General features: G+C 44.3%; 1 protein-coding gene across 7 annotated transcripts in view; it reads right to left on the bottom strand.

Moving 5' to 3' along the window:
- Nucleotides 1–16684, bottom strand: part of DLC1 (DLC1 Rho GTPase activating protein) — a 260481-nt gene that overhangs the window by 30256 nt on the left and 213541 nt on the right. The window lies entirely within an intron of this gene.

Raw genomic sequence — 16684 nt, forward strand, 5'->3', positions numbered from 1 at the left:
CCTGAGAACAAGTGGCACATTGTTTTACATTTGCTCAACCACATGTTCGCTACCCAGGTTAAAAGTGGAGGAAGACTGGAGGTCTCCACGGCATTTACGAGTGACTCGGTTTACATACCGCTTATTTGCTCCAAGTATATATATTTTTTGCACTTCGCTCCTTGAAAATATACTATTTGGCAGGCTACAGTCATTCACAAGTATGCACTGGAGGCCAGGAGAAAGGGAATACGTGCAGATCGTTGAGTTACATGCTCTGTTTTCTTATCAAGCATGCCAACACGTCTAATTAATTTGGGTTCTGGTTCCAGGATACAGACGAAGGCTGACAGGTAAAAAACTTGGATTAGCTGAAGAAAATAAGAAAGCTCCAGTTGACCCCTCAGGAGCCTTGGTTGTACTGAACCTCTCCCAAGGTCCCAAGTCAGAACTTAATGGACATTTAAGTCAATTCCAACAGAAAGGTGGTGCAAAACAAAGAAAAGAAAAGGATCTTTTTGCTCCCTTTTAAACTACGACACAGAATGCCAACTGTGCCAGCTATTGGAGACGCAGCTGAAAGGACTCAAACCCACACAGGGCATCTGAAAATGGCAGCCAGACATCTAATGGGGGTTCGGCCCAGGAAACAGTATTTGACGGCCTTTTTGTGGGCAGTTTTAGTCATGCTCCTAATGGAAATTTGACCTGCCCCTGCGCTTCAGTTGGCAACCGGAGCTCCCAACCTGCACCCTGCTATTGCTGTCTATGAGGGGGGGAAATACAGTTCTTTGGGGGTGGGGTGGGTGCTTTAAAGGTATGATAAGTACACAGCCTAAATCCCTTGATGTGGCTTGTAAGTAATGCAATTTATGCACTGTGTAGTTGGGCCCCCAAATCTGGCTAAAATCTGGCACCTTGAGCCATTTAAAAGTTTTATGGTTGGGCATATTCGCTGGTCTGAGCATCTGATAGAGACCTGATTTCATATATCCCCCTAGTCTTGCTCCCTCTTTATACCTTCCCCTCATATCAGTCTCAGCTAAGACCACAGGTGCGCAGCCTCAGGACCTAATTTGGCCCTTCAGGCTTCTGGGATTCTTCTCAGACCGCACTCTCTCTTTCCAGACCTGTTTCTTATGTTCCTGAGGTACTTTTGTCTGGACAGAATGTCCCCTTAGATGCTAATCATGCATTCATGGCGTGTGTAGAAACTAGCCCACAGATATGTCACGAATATTGCTTGGCTCACTTTTGTCCCAGCACTGTCACATGTCCCCCAGTTGCCCAGAAGTGAACATGGCTGCCTGCCTGACGAAATTTCACCAAGCCTGCTTAAGGCAGGCAAAACCCCCCATTTACGAAGCCTTTCCTTCTGCTTCATGGCAGTGCTACAGGAAGACTTTCCATGAAGAAGATAACATTTCTCTGGAAGTGTAAATCTATATTTTTTTTTCTAGCAAAGATCCGTGAACAGAAGCCATCAAGGATCTAGTAAACAATGGGCGGATCTTTCCTGGAAAATCTACATGACCTTTCAAGTATAACAATGGTGGTCTTCCATGATACTAATTCCAGCAGCATAACTGGGGCCTGTTCCATTTTTTTGGAACAATTCCTAATTATGCTTTTAGAGAAACACATGGGCCAATGTGGAGGGGGTCAGGTAGGAGTAAAATATGGGCGGGGGTGGGGGGGAAGGAAATATGGCAGCAACCAGCTTCAGGCCTGATCTTCTCTGAAAGTCAATTAGGCTCATAAATAGTTGAAGCTTCATTTATCTCAGAATGGAAAATCATAAAAGCTTCCCATGTTAGAGAGTTAATTTTTAAACAAACGAAACAAAACACCCAGCTGCCAGTAGCAATTTTCTACAACTTCCTTTCTTATCACATACGATTATTTATTGGGTTTACAGCCCTAAAATATTTTTAAGTGACTAAGGCTGCAATCTTATGCAGTGTTATCTAGGAGTAAACCCCAGGAAAAACCCTGCAGGATTTACTTCTGAGGAAATATGCATGGAACTGCAGAGCGGAAAGGGACCACGAGGATCATCTAGTCCAATCCGCTGCAATGCAGGAATCTTTTGCACAATACAGTATGCGGCTTGAACCCACAACCCTGAGATTAAGAGTCTCATGCTCTACCATAAGTGTATTGACTAAACTGGGCAGTCAGACAAACAAACAAACAATCAAACAAATGCAAAGACAACTGGCAGGTAAGATGACATGCAAAACAAAATTGGGACTTTTAAAAAGTTCCCCCCAAGTATTAGTTTGTATACAAAGCAAGAATTTAAAATTTGTTTATAAATATTCCTTAAGTTCCACGAGAAATCTTTCCTGCTCAGAAACGTTTCGGGTTAATAAAGGCACTTGTCACTAAGATTCTGGAAGGGAACAATCAAACTCTTGCTGGTTATATCCATCCTTGGCCACTTTTAGGTAGGAAGGAGGCAAAAATTATAAGACCCTTTTGCAAGCTACATTGATTTGATACGATTGCTGCAGTATTAAGGAGCAATCCTATGCACAAGAAGCTGGCATAAAGTTACACAAGATCCAAACCCCGTTCGGCAGGGGCAAGTCAGAACAGCCCCTGTTGCAATACCCGCTGCCTGAGATTTCACAAGCTTGCCTGCCACTGCCTGGTAACCCTTCACAGAAAGCGCTTTTAAGTTCTCTGCCTTGCTTACTAGATTTTTGGGCGGTTACACAAGGGTTCTGGAGGATCCTGGAAGAACCCACAAGGCTGTCTTGAGATCCCATAAGATCTTGGACAGCCTCACAAGATCTCGCGAGAGCCCCCGGAGCCTGGTATGCAAGGTTCTCTAGCCCCCTTTCTATTCATTTATTGGTGACCAGCGTAAAGCTGCAGCCGCATAAGTAAAATCAGCATAAATTGAGATCCTACTGTAGGATCCCGTTCTGGATTGCCAGATCACATGACCAAGCCTAAATCCCCATACTGCACTCTTTTTTTGTGCATGAAGTAGCACTCCCCTAAGCAAATCTTCCAGCTTAGGAAGAGAGATTTGTTTTCCCCTCAGGAACAAAGCAGAAACAGCTCGATTTCTCCTCCCATGCCCTCAAAAGCTGGTCTATATGTTGAAATAAAGGCCAGCTTCTCTGCTATATGGCTGGGTACCATTACATATGCTGCTTCCTATGGCACCATAAGTTTCCAAAACAGACACTACGAAAGGAATTCCTAAGCGTCTCTCACTTTTTCTTTCATTTGATAAAGTCTTGGCTATCAGGTCTGACACCTAAAGCTTTTCTTTTTTAAAAAAAGCAGCAACAACTCCCCCCTCGAGGCAAACAGAAACTGTGTATTCAAAGTCCCGATTATCTGGGTTGATCTGTGTGCCTGCGACTACCCTGGATGGACTGCCACTGTGGTGAATCCAAGCAGTTTTTGCTAGCTAGTCCTCACCTCCAACTCCATTATGATTCCATCACTGTCCCTGCACCCATCCTCAGCCACCTCACAAGGATGCTAGTATTCTCCTGATGTTGCTGGATTGCACCTACTGATAAAAGTTAGGGTCCTGCAACATGCTGGCTACCCCTCACTTAACTAAGATGTGAGTCTAGACTTTGCCATAGCACTGAGGGGAGAGGAAGGTGAGAATGGATATACAGTACAGTATGCCTGCCCCTTGCTTTCATTGAGATAACGGCTCTGTATTCTGAAAACTAAATGCACACCAGGACACAAAAATTTAAACATTGCCACAGAGCCTGAAGATGTGATGCGAATAAACATAACACCTTTGTCTCATTGGTTCCATCTCTTCCACACACTCAAAGAGTGTATTTCAGAGTGTGTCATTCTATCAACTGTTCCTCAGTTACCATATAAGCTTTGCATACTTCAGTAGTGAAGACAAACTAATAGACAGATGCCTCCACTGAGGCCTTTTCTCTCTATTTCTTGCCAAACATAATTAAGGCATATTCCCTTTTCCTTCAAAGAACTTCTCCTCCCTTAGTTAGCAGTGTGTGGTGTTTTCCAGGAATCAAATTTGCTTTCTAGCAAGAAAAATCCTGGATGGCAAAAAAGAAGAAGGAAGAATTAAATTCACTCAAGCGTCTCGTGATGATATAGCAAACATGACTGAAAGAATTGTATGCCCAAGAAGGGGAAGAGATTTTGCAAGCTGTGGACGATGAGAAATGTGTTCACTAGATAAATTAGAATGCAATCATGTTTAAACTATACTGTGCCTCCAGAAACCACAAAGAATACATTAATTTTATCTTTTGCATTTATATTATGGCCCTTGAGAGCCATCCGGACACCTGACACAATTAATCACAGCTAAAGATAATTATATCCAATCAAAAAGGATTGAGAAAAGAGTCATTATTAATTAAAAATATGACATCCTACTTAGAACTAGGGGCAGAACGGAGGACAAGTGTGAAATTTAAAGTACATGAATGAAGTAAAGATGCAAAGAACAGGCTTTTTGGAATCCATTTTGTGGTAAGAAGATCATTATTTCGATCTTTTGCCTGCCTTTGGGTAGGGAACAACCCTTTTATTCATCTACTGCACACATTTCCTCAATGATTCCTACCACCACCACCACTCTGCAGCCAAGGTGGTACAATCTTGATGTGACTGTACCATGTAAAAAAAATTCATTAAGGTTGCTTGTCCGAATGCTCCTGTCTGTCCATAAAAATAATGCTCCATGTTTGAGTATTCAGAGGGCCAGCTCAATCTGAAGCAAGAAGGAAAGCATTTCAGGAGGGCTCACAGTTCTGACTTACTATCTGGTTCAGATGTGGTTCAGTTGGCCCCAGTAGATGGGACTACTTGCATGAGTATGTGTAATATCTGAAAGAATACTCATGAACTTTGGAGTGGCCGCTCTCACCAGTGGAAATCTCCACAGGCTCTCTGAATTCAGAGAGCATGCTTGTCTCATATTACAATGCATTATAGACATACACTGTGTCACACGTACACTTTACCCGTGAGCAACTACTTATGAGGGTTTAGCCAGCTGAGAGAACTTTGTACCATCTCTGAAGAGCTTGTTTCCAGAAACTAACTACCTAAAGGAAGTGGTGTGTCATCCCATATGCTGATTTGCTTATATCAGGGGTCAGCAAACTTTTTCAGCAGGGAGCCGGTCCTCAGACCTGGTGGGGGGCTGGTTTATATTTTAAAAATAAAAATAAAAGTAAACGAATTCCTATGCCCCACAAATAACCCAGAGATGCATTTTAAATAAAAGCACACCTTCTACTCATGTAAAAACACTAGGCAGGCCCCACAAATAAACCAGAGATGCATTTTAAAAAGAAGGACACATGCTACTCATGTAAAAACATGCTGATTCCTAAAACATCTGGAGGGCCAAGTTTGGCCATGCCTGCTCTTGTATCATGGGACTTAAGCAATTGACAGCAAGCTTAAACAGTTTAAATATATTTAAATATATTTCAGTGGCACTTTACAGGATGGCTTTACAGTACATTCAGATTTTGCCTCTACAGAAGTGTAGCCAATATGAATCTTAACAAGGATTTTGTTTTTAAATGGACTATGTTGCCAATTCCTGCTGAAGATAGTCAAGTTGGCATTGCCAAAAACATAGGCGCACCTCTCTCCGATTTGTTACAGAAAACAGATTAGCAACGTAGTTTACTTCCTATGTAAAGATAAAAATGTTACTTACGACTCTCTGGAATTAGCTGCTGACTTGACATGTACATACTGTTTTTTGTTTTTAAAGAGAACGAACAGAAAGATCAAATGGGGAGCTGTCTTCTTTGTCTGATCCTTAGTCCAGAACTATCAGATTTATTAAGAGTGAAAAATCTTCTAAAAGCCCAGTAAGAAACAAACAAAACAGGACAGCTCAACTTAACACATGATGTGAGGAACTTCTGCTATTTGTACTTCCTGCATGGAGGACACAGACAAAGAACTCTCCTCCTTAAAAGGACTGGAAATAAGGCTTGATAAAATAAAAACTGCATCTTATTTAGGGTGAAGATAATACACTTGATGACAATTAAGCAAGTGGCCTTTGAGAAGATTTTTCCCTAGTGCTAGTGTGTGAAAACGGTCAAGAACCAAGAATCCCCAGGCATGAACCTCCACATAGTGGATACATCAGGAGCAATCCCTGACGCCCGGGCATCTTCACTTGGTCACATGACAGGACCTGACAATCAGCTGATTGTTGCATCTTGTGCTGAACGCTTTGCAGGCAGAGGTGGAGGTTCCTCACCAGCCCTACCATACTCTGAATTATAACTTTGTTAATGGTCCTAACTTAAAGGATAGCCTAGGTTAAAAAACCCTGGTGAGGTTTTCCCAAGTGGGTCCATGGCGTTGTTGTGCTCTGGTAACCTCAAGGTTAGATTACTGCAATGCATTACAGTGGTGCCTCGCAAGACGAACGCCTCGCAAAACGAAAAACTCGCAAGACGAAAGAGTTTTCCGTTTTTGAGTCGTTCCGCAAGACGAATTTCCCTATGGGCTTGCTTTGCAAGAAGAAAGCCCATAGGGAAATCTCCGGGGACCTCTTTTAAATGCTGGCGGTGGGGAGCAAAGCCTGTCGCCCCCCTCCGGCCTTCAGAAGAGGTCCAGGAAGGCCGGCGGGGGCCGAAAGGCTTTACTCCCCACCGCCAGCATTTTAAAAGCGGTCCGGGATAGCAGGGAAGCGCGCTGCGCTTTCCCGCTATCCCGGACTGCTTTTAAAATGCTGGCCGTCGGGAGCAAAGACTTTCGCCCACCGCTGGCCTTCCTGGACCTCTTCTGAAGGCCGGCGGGGGGCAAAAGTCTTTGCTCTCCCCCGCCTGCCTTCCCGGGATAGCGGAGAAGTGCAGCGCGTTTCTCCGCTATCCCGGACGGCTTTTGAAGGCAGGCGGGGGGGGGGGAGCAAAGACTTTCGCCCACCGCCTGCCTTCAGAAGACCTCCGCTGTCCCAGGGCTAAGACTTCGCTGCCGACCCCCAGCATTTTAAAAGCCCCCGGGACAGCGGAGACTTCTCCGCTGTCCCGGGGCGATCTTAAAATGCTGGCGGTCGGCAGCAAAGCCCTCCTGTCCCCAGAGCTTGCGGGGCTGGAGGTGGGGAGAAGGGCTTTTCTTCCCACCGCCAGCCTTCAGAACAGCCTTCTGAAGGCTGGCGGTGGGAAGAAAAGCCCTTGTCCCCCCCCCAGCCTTCAGAAGAGGTCGGGGGACAGACTGTCCCCGGACCTGGTCTGAAGGCAGTTTCCATAGGAACGCATTGATTGACTTTCAATGCATTCCTATGGGAAACCGTGCTTCGCAAGACGAAAAACTCGCAAGAAGAAAAAACTTGCGGAACGAATTAATTTCGTCTTGCGAGGCACCACTGTATACATAGTGCTGCCTCTGAAGACGGTTTGGAAACTTCAGATGGTGCAGAATTCAGCAGCCAGGTTGCTCACCAGAGCAAGACGGTTTGAGCATATTACACCAATCCTGGCCCGACTGCACCGGCTACCAGTTAGTTTCCGGGCCCAATTGAAAATGCTGGTGTTGACCTATAAAGCCTTAAATGACTCAGGACCACAATACCTCAAGGACCGCCTCTTTCCACATGAACCTTCCCGGACCCTGAGATCATCTTCTGAGGCCCTCCTTCGGGTGTCTCCTCCTTGAGAGGTTCAGAGGGTGGCAACACGAGAATGGGCCTTCTCTGCAGTGGCTCCCCATCTGTGGAATGCTCTCCCCAGGGAAGTTCACCTGGCGCCTTCATTGTACACCTTTAGACGCCAGGCAAAAACATTCCTTTTTAACCAGGCCTTTGCTTGATTTGATTTATATTCTATGCCCTTTTAAAATGTGTTTTTTTTTGGGGGGGGTGGCCTATTGGGTTGCATTTTAATTTTTATTAGGTATTTTGCAGTTTTATATCTTGATTTTATTCTTTGAACTGCCCTGAGACCCCCAGGTATAGGGTGGTATATAAACAACAACAACAACAACAACTTTACAATGGTGAATTCTTGTTAAATGCATACTTTATCTCATATTATGATTAGAGAGTGCAGATGGCCTTATTTCTACAGCCTCTCTTCCTTGCCTGATTAAGAATATTCTAGTCAGAGTTGTAGCTATCGTTTGTGGGGGGGGATAGCTGGTTTTTTTTTGCCCCGGGTGAAGCCTCCAGAGAGGCCCCATCGAGGCTCCCAGCCTGTGTGTGTGTGTGTGTGTGTGTGTGTGCGCGCGCGCGCAAAATAGCGTGAGGGAGATGCCAACCTGGGTCTTTTGACCCAGGTGAAATAAAGCCTAGTTTTGCCCCTGACTCTAGTGCTCTGTACTTAGGACAAGAAAATACCGTATTTTCGCTCTATAAGACACACCAGACCACAAGACGCACCTAGTTTTTGGAGGAGGAAAACAAGAAAAAAAATATTCTGAATCCCAGAAGCCAGAACAGCCAGAGGGATCACTGCACAGCGAAAGCAGCCATCCCTCTGGCTGTTCTGGCTTCTGGGATAGCTGTGCAGTCTGCATTCGCTCCATAAGACGCACACACATTTTCCCTTACTTGTAAGGAGGGAAAAAGTGAGTCTTATAGAGCAAAAAATACGGTACACGTTAGGAGGAACAGCCATTTCCTTCTCCAAGTGCTCCAGCTCACAGGATCCACAAATACACAGAGATTAACCAGAATCCAAGCAGGATCTTGTTCTGCCAGCTGAGCTTCAACAAGCAACGCCAGGGGAAGCCTGAGAGAAGGCGACAGTGGGCAAGCTTCATAGACAAACTCATGACCCTTCAGTGAGAACGGTATTTGGTCGAGTCCCAAAGAATCAAACACTGCATTTATTTATTACAAGAGCAAAAGCAGGGCGGCCATCATGATCATAGCCACAGGCCTACTTCTCACTGGAATCCAGGAGGCTTTCAAGTGGATTCACTGATGATATATCGCAAGCTGTCGGCCTCTCAGTCAGCTGGATAAGCTGGCAAGACAATGTGAGAGGGAAGAAAGCTCGGGTAAGGTTCTCCACATCACACTGGCATGTTTCCCAGTACTTCAGAGGCCTGAATGACCAAATGCTATGGTACAATTCATACACCCAATTCCTGCACAGACACTTTCTGTGCTGAGGTACTTCTCCCCTAACTTTCGCAGGGATACAAGGGTAGCTTCATAGCTTTTTAAACTCGTATGCATGTCAGAAGCAATGATTCCAGGGAATCTGGACAGCTCCTGAAAGCTAAGAGCACGCATAAATAGACATAAGGTGCTCAAAGTGGTGCAGGATTGGCACTACAGTGGTACCTCAGGTTAAGTACTTAATTCGTTCTGGAGGTCCGTTCTTAACCTGAAACTGTTCTTAACCTGAAGCTAATGGGGCCTCCTGCTGCCGCCGCACCGCCGGAGCACAATTTCTGTTCTCATCCTGAAGCAAAGTTCTTAACCTGAAGCACTATTTCTGGGTTAGCGGAGTCTGTAACCTGAAGCCTCTGTAACCTGAAGCCTATGTAACCTGAGGTACCACTGTACTTTTAGGCAGGGTATATTTTTCTTGCCTTTTTCTTGCCGGGGAAGGGGAGAGGTGCTTCTGTGATTATCTGCTTCAGCTGCCCAAAAACCCCCTAGCAAAAACCCCTGACTAGCCTAGAATACTATGTGCCTCGACTTGGCAGGGGAATGGCAGCATTCGAAATATGCCAGGCACCAAGGACATTTTGCACTTGGCTATCAGCCGCTTGCAACCAAGTGAAGATACCTGGATGCCAGGATGGCGCCTGATGTCTCCACCATCTGGAGATGCATGCCCAGTGATCCTTGGATGTTGCCTGTTTTCACACACTAACAACACATCCTTTAGAATTCTATGCCCCATATTTTATCTGCACAATCAGAACGAATTTCAGGAACCAAAAAGTCGCATACGACTTTCGAGCAGTCTAACCCCAAACGGCAACAAGACATTCTGTTTTGGCAAGTGTAACCCTGATCTGAGGAGCTGTTTGACACCTAGCTTATTTATTTGAGTTTCTAACAGTGGGTCTAGGGCACTATGTGCCTCTCCTTGCTGCTCCGTATCAGTCAGAACAATGTTATCGGGCCAATCCTGGAATAATGATCACATGGAATTCAGCTCAGTGAGAATGTTGTAGTCTTTACAGCTGCAAATATATACTTCAAAATGGATGTCTGACGCTGGCAGAAGACTCTCCAAAGGCAGTTAGGGCGGAGAGTAAGATTTCTAGGGCTTGATCAAAGCTTCAGTGCCATGCGTTGGGATTTGCACATTCTCATTAAGAGGAAAACCATAAATAAATGATGCAATAGGAAACACCACAGTATTTGCATACTTTATGCAGGTTGGAAAATTCAGCTTTCTTGATGCAGAATTTGAACTGCTTTGGCACAGAATCTCCATTCTTTTTTTAAAAAAAATACAAACAGTCACGCCTAAAAAACAAGGAATCTGAGGATCTAGTGTGCTGTGGCTGTGGAACCCCCAAGGACTGGAATGCAAGACTGTATAGAGTGGCAACAGAATTCTCTTGTACAGGGTGATGAATAAAATGGATTCCCATGAATCCATGCTATTATAGGGTATATTCATTAACTTATCCATCTTTTATTTAAAGCGAAAATCCTACTGAAGACAGCCACCCCTTATTTCAAGCACATTATTATTGTAAAGATGGTATTTGCTGGACTAAAGAACAGATCAAGAGTTGTGTTTGTAGCCTTGGCCTAATTAGCATAACCCATCCGGCTAATTCACGGTCTCCCTGTAGCAAAAACATCAGCCTTCACATTCCTTGATATTTATCAGCCATAGAATCAAAAGCAAACAAGACATCTTGACATCCTTCACCACACAGAATTATTTAAAAGCCACCCTGACCCTTGTTGCACAGGAATAAGGTAAGAAACATGACTGGAATGGCTTATCTCATTGGGAGTTAGCTGCCTCAATACTCATGGTCAATACATGGATTCTAAGCTTTAAAATGTTCAGAAAACTATGAAAGTTCTAGCTAAGGTTATACCTTTTAAAAAATTAAGCATACAGATGAAAGAGGCTGGCGGAATGGCATATAAACACTTGTTTGGGAATGCCATTGTTTATAAGGATGTTGATGCAAGCTGCACACAATTTCTGAGGTGTGCTTAAGGTCTCCCTTGCAATTTCAGAGGGTGGTGGCGTGTTACCACCATGTAGTGCAGCCAACACGAAATGTCTTGGGCTAGCTTCTAGAAAAGTTTAGAGCCGGCCGTGTTCCATTGCAGCAGACATCCTACACTAGAAAGCAACGAACAAGGCCCCTTTGAATTCCATTTCACACAGAGAAGAAACAAGAGGCCAAAAGAAATCTTGGCTCCAAGGCTACCCAAAGAAGTCCACCAGGAATCTAAGCCTCTTACTTCTGGGGCCAAGTCCAGGACCCTGATGAATCCTTTTAAAAAGAAACCTTGAGGCTTTTACTGAGGCTTGATTGGCACTTTAAGAAATGCATGTTCTTGGCTTTGCATTCTTCTGTGCAAGGAAGGAATTTGTGGATCTCTCACTATCTGCTAGTTATGTTTTGGGTGCACAAGGGAAGCAGCAGAGCCCTTGTCCTAATAGCTCTGGACCTCTTATCGTTCCTCACAACAATGTCATTTTATAGGGAAGACTGTATGCAAGACACATTGCCTTGGATTTGGTTATACTTCTGTAATAAGCATAAAAAGGAAGCGGAAACATCTGAAGCTATTTTTGTGTCTTTAGGTCTTTTGGCAATGGAGCTCAAATGCTGGGGTGGGTCTGGTATTGTCTGGAGCCTGTCAGTTCTGCCGCATAGCCTCATTTCCTTCTTCCTGTTGCTAGTGAAGTATGAGAAACTTTTGTTTACAATATGGGACCATCCTGTTTGACACAAGCCTTCATTCTTCCCATCCCCCTGAATAGGCGAAAAACTGCAGTTGTCTCCTGCTGAAGTCCCAGGCAGAAGTCTACATGGTTCAATTTCTGTTGCCCTCCCCCAATAAATCCAGGTACAACAGGGATGGGGAACCTGTGGCCACCTGGATATTGTTGTTCTTGATTCAGGTACAAATAGCATGACCAATGGTCAGGGAAAGTAGGAATTGTAGGACAGCAGGATCTAGAGAGCTTTCCCATCTCAGAGCTACAGTCTGCAATACTGCTTCACACTAGAGCAGATGAGGCTCAAAAGATCCTATGTTGCATGGCACTCAAAACACACCTGCCCCAACCCATACATTTTGAATATGACGCTTGTTTGTGTGTGAAGGATCAGCATCATACGTACAAACTGATGCAGGGACACATGAAACATCTTTGAACAGAATCAGTCCAACCATTTCCATCTAGCCAGTATTGTCTGACCTATTTTTAACAAGGAATTTCATGAACTCATGATATATGGATATATCACAATGTCTGAAATACGGATGGAGCTACAGAGAGGCATTGGCTGGCGTCATGGGTTTCCCACATTGTGATTTTGCATAGTGCACACACACACACACACACACACACACCATGATTCGCAATATATTGCTAGATCAAAAATTACAAAAACAGTACCATGCTATGGGCTTGAAACCAGTTTTGGATGATATATTGCCCAGCCCTAACACACACCATGAATCACGATATATCAAAAACTATGAAACCAATATCACGATATGGACTTCAAACTGGTTTTGATAATATAGGTTTGCCTGAATCTTGTAACACTGAATAGCTCTGTCAAAAGCAACTGACACAAGAGAGCCAAGTGCTCTGACCTATTAAATACTCAGGCCCAAAGCAGCACCAATCCATATACCGTACCTTCCATCATGTACATTTCAAGTAAAAGCCTGGAACAGAAGACCATAGCCACCAGCAATAATTTTAGGAAAATCTTTTAGCATTTGAAAGCGACAATATATTCCATGCATATCAATAGGCATTTCTCCTTGTCTTCTGTGGCAAATAAGGACCCCCTGGTTCTTGCCTCAACCCAAACTATTAGGCCGGAAAGGACCGGTATAGGTGCATTGAGGTGAGTAACCTTTGTGATCTTATTTCCAGGGCTGAGAATCAGCCACTGAACTTTCTGCTGTATGAAAAAGGTTCTTCAGACAGGGGGTTCAAAGATATTCCGACCATCTGCTCCAAACAGAAAGGTAACGTAGTATACCAAGCTCAGCAAATGAAAATGAGAGGCAACATGAAGCCTGTTGGTGGCTTACTGGCCAGAGAGATGCTGACCTAATCAAGCTCTGGTGACACTTAAGAAAAAGCACTCAATCTGCTTGGCTATTACCTTATTTCTCATTCATTACAAATTGCATTGCAAGTGTAATCAGAGACACAATATCCGCACTGTTGGGAATTCCTTGATCCAGCTGAGACACCCAGCAGCTCAAGACAGAAAATAATTCTTTTAACTGATGACTGTGATAAAGTTACAATACCTCAAAAACCACAAAATCTGCGCTTGGGGGGGGGCGAGAAAAAGGAAAGCAAACTCGCTCGTATTGCTAGATAAGGCGTAAGTCAAAACCTGGGGCGTGCTGCTCACAGGCAAAACATTCTGCTCGATTGCCTGAAATTTCATCTTTGGGGAGCAGGAAGCAGAATGTTAGCCGGACAAGGTCATTTATCTTGGGACCTCTTTGGTCTGCCTGGGACCACCAAAGTCTGGTTCCATTATAATCAACACAACCTGCATGTTTCAGGACACTTCTATTTATTTACTGTAGGGCAGCAACACCTGGGGAGCTCCAGATGTTGGGTTACAATAGGCATCATCCCTGAGCTCTGGCCATGATGTTTACCCCTGCTTTAGAGCAGCCTTTTACGACCTGGTTTGGGCTACAATTCCCATCTGTCTCAGCCAGCATTGCAACAGTCACGAGATGGTGGCCATGACAGTCCAACGGTTATTTTATTTATAAAAACATTTCCACAGACGACTCACAAATTATGTGCGCTTAACTTGTGCTTCCTGTGCTTGGCCGAAAAACTTAGGGGGGGCAGACATCCTGGGTGTGTGTGTGGGGGGGGGGGAGCTAGCAATTCCACCAGTCATACCAGTTGCCTTGGGAGAGAATTTGGAGATGCAGGCAGAGTGTGTGTTGACTATGCAAGATTTTGGCTTTATGTGCTATCCCCGGAATGCAACCACCGCATAAGTTGGGAGTCAACTGTATACCACTATATCATAAAAATATCAAAGTGGTTTACAGTAATATCTACATCCAGTACAAACACATAAAAATTAGAATCAGAGACCGTCAGCTAACCACTATGGAAGGATGTATTCTTAACTGCCAGTATAAGCCTGAAGATATAGTAAAGTTTTCAGCAGGCATTGAAAAGTTGAAATCATGGCTGACTGCTGAATCTCTCTTGGTGGAACATCCCACAGGACTGGGCTGATGACACTAAAGGCTCCATTTTGTCTTGATGTCGAATGAGCCTTGCTAACTCAGGGGACTAGCAATGACACACTTGCAGATGATCTCAAGTGACTGAGCTAGGATATAGGGGTTCAGGTAAGCTGTTCAGGGCTTTGCAAATCAAGACAAATATCTCGAGGCTGGATCAGTAATGGATGGGTGCAGATGCTTTAACAAGCCATGTTGTTGGCCATGTTCCCCAATCGGCAGTCTGCCTGCTGTATTCTACACCAGCTGGGTCTGCCAAACCAGGCCCAAGGGCAGCCCCATGCAGAGGACATTGTAGTAATCCAGCCTTGAGGTTACAAGCACATGGACTCCAGTCACCAGGCTATAAGTAGCAAACCAGGCAAAGCCGAAGGAACTCCAAGTCACAGAGGATGACTGAAGGGCACCAGGCTCCAAGGAAGTGAACTGCAGAGAGCAGGATTTAGATGGGTACTTACCATGCACACTTCTCTACAGCTTCCTTTCCCTTTCCAAATTGTTCTTTAAATTATGCCAGTTCAAACATCCATTTGAAGAATTAGATGAGAGAGACTTTCAAAGGAGAAATAAAGGGGGGGGGAACATCAGTGATAGCTTTCCCCCCTTTAAGCAGTTTCTGAGTCTAATTTGGAAGGGAGATTCAAAAGCAGGTTTTGAGTTGTGTTCATGTACATGTGTGAGGGGTGGGCACTTTTTAGCTGAGTAACCAAATCATGAGTGCTAATAGAAGTTAAGACGCATCCATCATATTGGATCCTACTCCCTAATGCTGAGGGATGCATTTCTTGAGACTTGTCTGCCCAGCATCTTCCTGAGCTACTGAGCTGGCAAGTTAATGCAAATCAGTCATGGGGTGGAAACAGACACCCTTTCCCCCAGGCCAAAAAAGCATGAACTCTGTTGCACACCTTTGATAGCCAATGCAGATCTTAGAAACTCAAACAGATGGCTTTGTAGTATCAGTTATACAGTCTCTGCAGAGTTGCATCTTTGTGATTATGGGTTCAAGTGCCCAATATCTCTGGGAAGAGAGTTATTGATTTATTTATTTTGTATTTTGTATTTTTCTGTTGCGAACCACCCTGTGATCTTCAGATGAAGGGCAGCATACAAATTTAATAAATTATAATGATAATGATGATGATGATAATAATAATAATGCCAGGGACCATTGCTTAGAAAGTGTTTGGAGGACAACTGAAGCTAAGCTGTTGAGCAGCCTTGCACAGATGTTGTTGGACTACAATTATCAGGTGCAGCCAGCCTCATGATGTGCTTGTAGTCCAAAACATCTGGAGGACACCAGGTTGTGAAAGGTTGCTGCAGAGTAGATGCTTTGCCTGCATAAACATGTCAAGTGCAACCCCAAGCATTTCCAGAAGAACCTCAGAAATCTGCACTTGGGAAAGATTCCACTCAAGACCTTGGAAATCTACTGAGAGCCAGGGGAACAATACTAGAGGAGATGGAGCAATGGTCTGGCTCAGTTTCCTCTGCTCAGTTGTGCCCTCCTTACCCAGCAAAGGTGACAGATACTGAATTGTGGGCATGTGCACACTGGAGAGTAGGAGATGTTCATTCTTGTTCATTCTCTGGATAGAAGACCAATCCTATCCCAAACCTCCTTAAAACTGGATGCTAAAAGAGCAAACTCTTGCTCTTGGTATGCTATTAATTAGGCAGTGCCGATCTATGTATGCTTGCTCAGAGGTAAGACCCACAATGTTCAATAAATTCCCAAATAAGTGCAACACAGGAATTCAGCCCTCATTCACATACTCATTTGAATAGAGACATTTAAGTATTCAGTACATTTTGAAAGCAAAGATCAAGGATGACAATACAGTGGTACCTCGGTTTAATTTGTTCCGGAGGTCTGTACTTAACCTGAAACTGTTCTTAACCTGAAGCACCACTTTAGCTAATAGGGCCTCCCGCTGCCGCTGTGCTGCCAGAGCACAATTTCTGTTCTCATCCTGAAGCAAAGTTCTTAACCCAAGGTACTATTTCTGGGTTAGCAGAGTCTGTAACCTGAAGCGTATGTAACCCGAGGTACCACTGTACCAACAGCAACCTATGGATGACTACTAAAAAAAAAGGGGGGGGGAGCAATACCCACATGTTAGAGAGAATTAACTTAAATGTGTCACACCCAATTTGTGGCCATTTAGGCACAGTCTCCATTAGCTTAATGGAAACATTTGGTTCACAATGATGCTACAAGCATGCCATTGGCAAGTTTTTGTGAAGAGAGAAAAAGAGAGACAGGGAGGGTGGTACCTA

The sequence above is a fragment of the Podarcis cretensis genome, assembly GCF_951804945.1.
Source record: "Podarcis cretensis genome assembly, chromosome: 9".
Classification (NCBI taxonomy): Eukaryota; Metazoa; Chordata; class Lepidosauria; order Squamata; family Lacertidae; genus Podarcis; species Podarcis cretensis.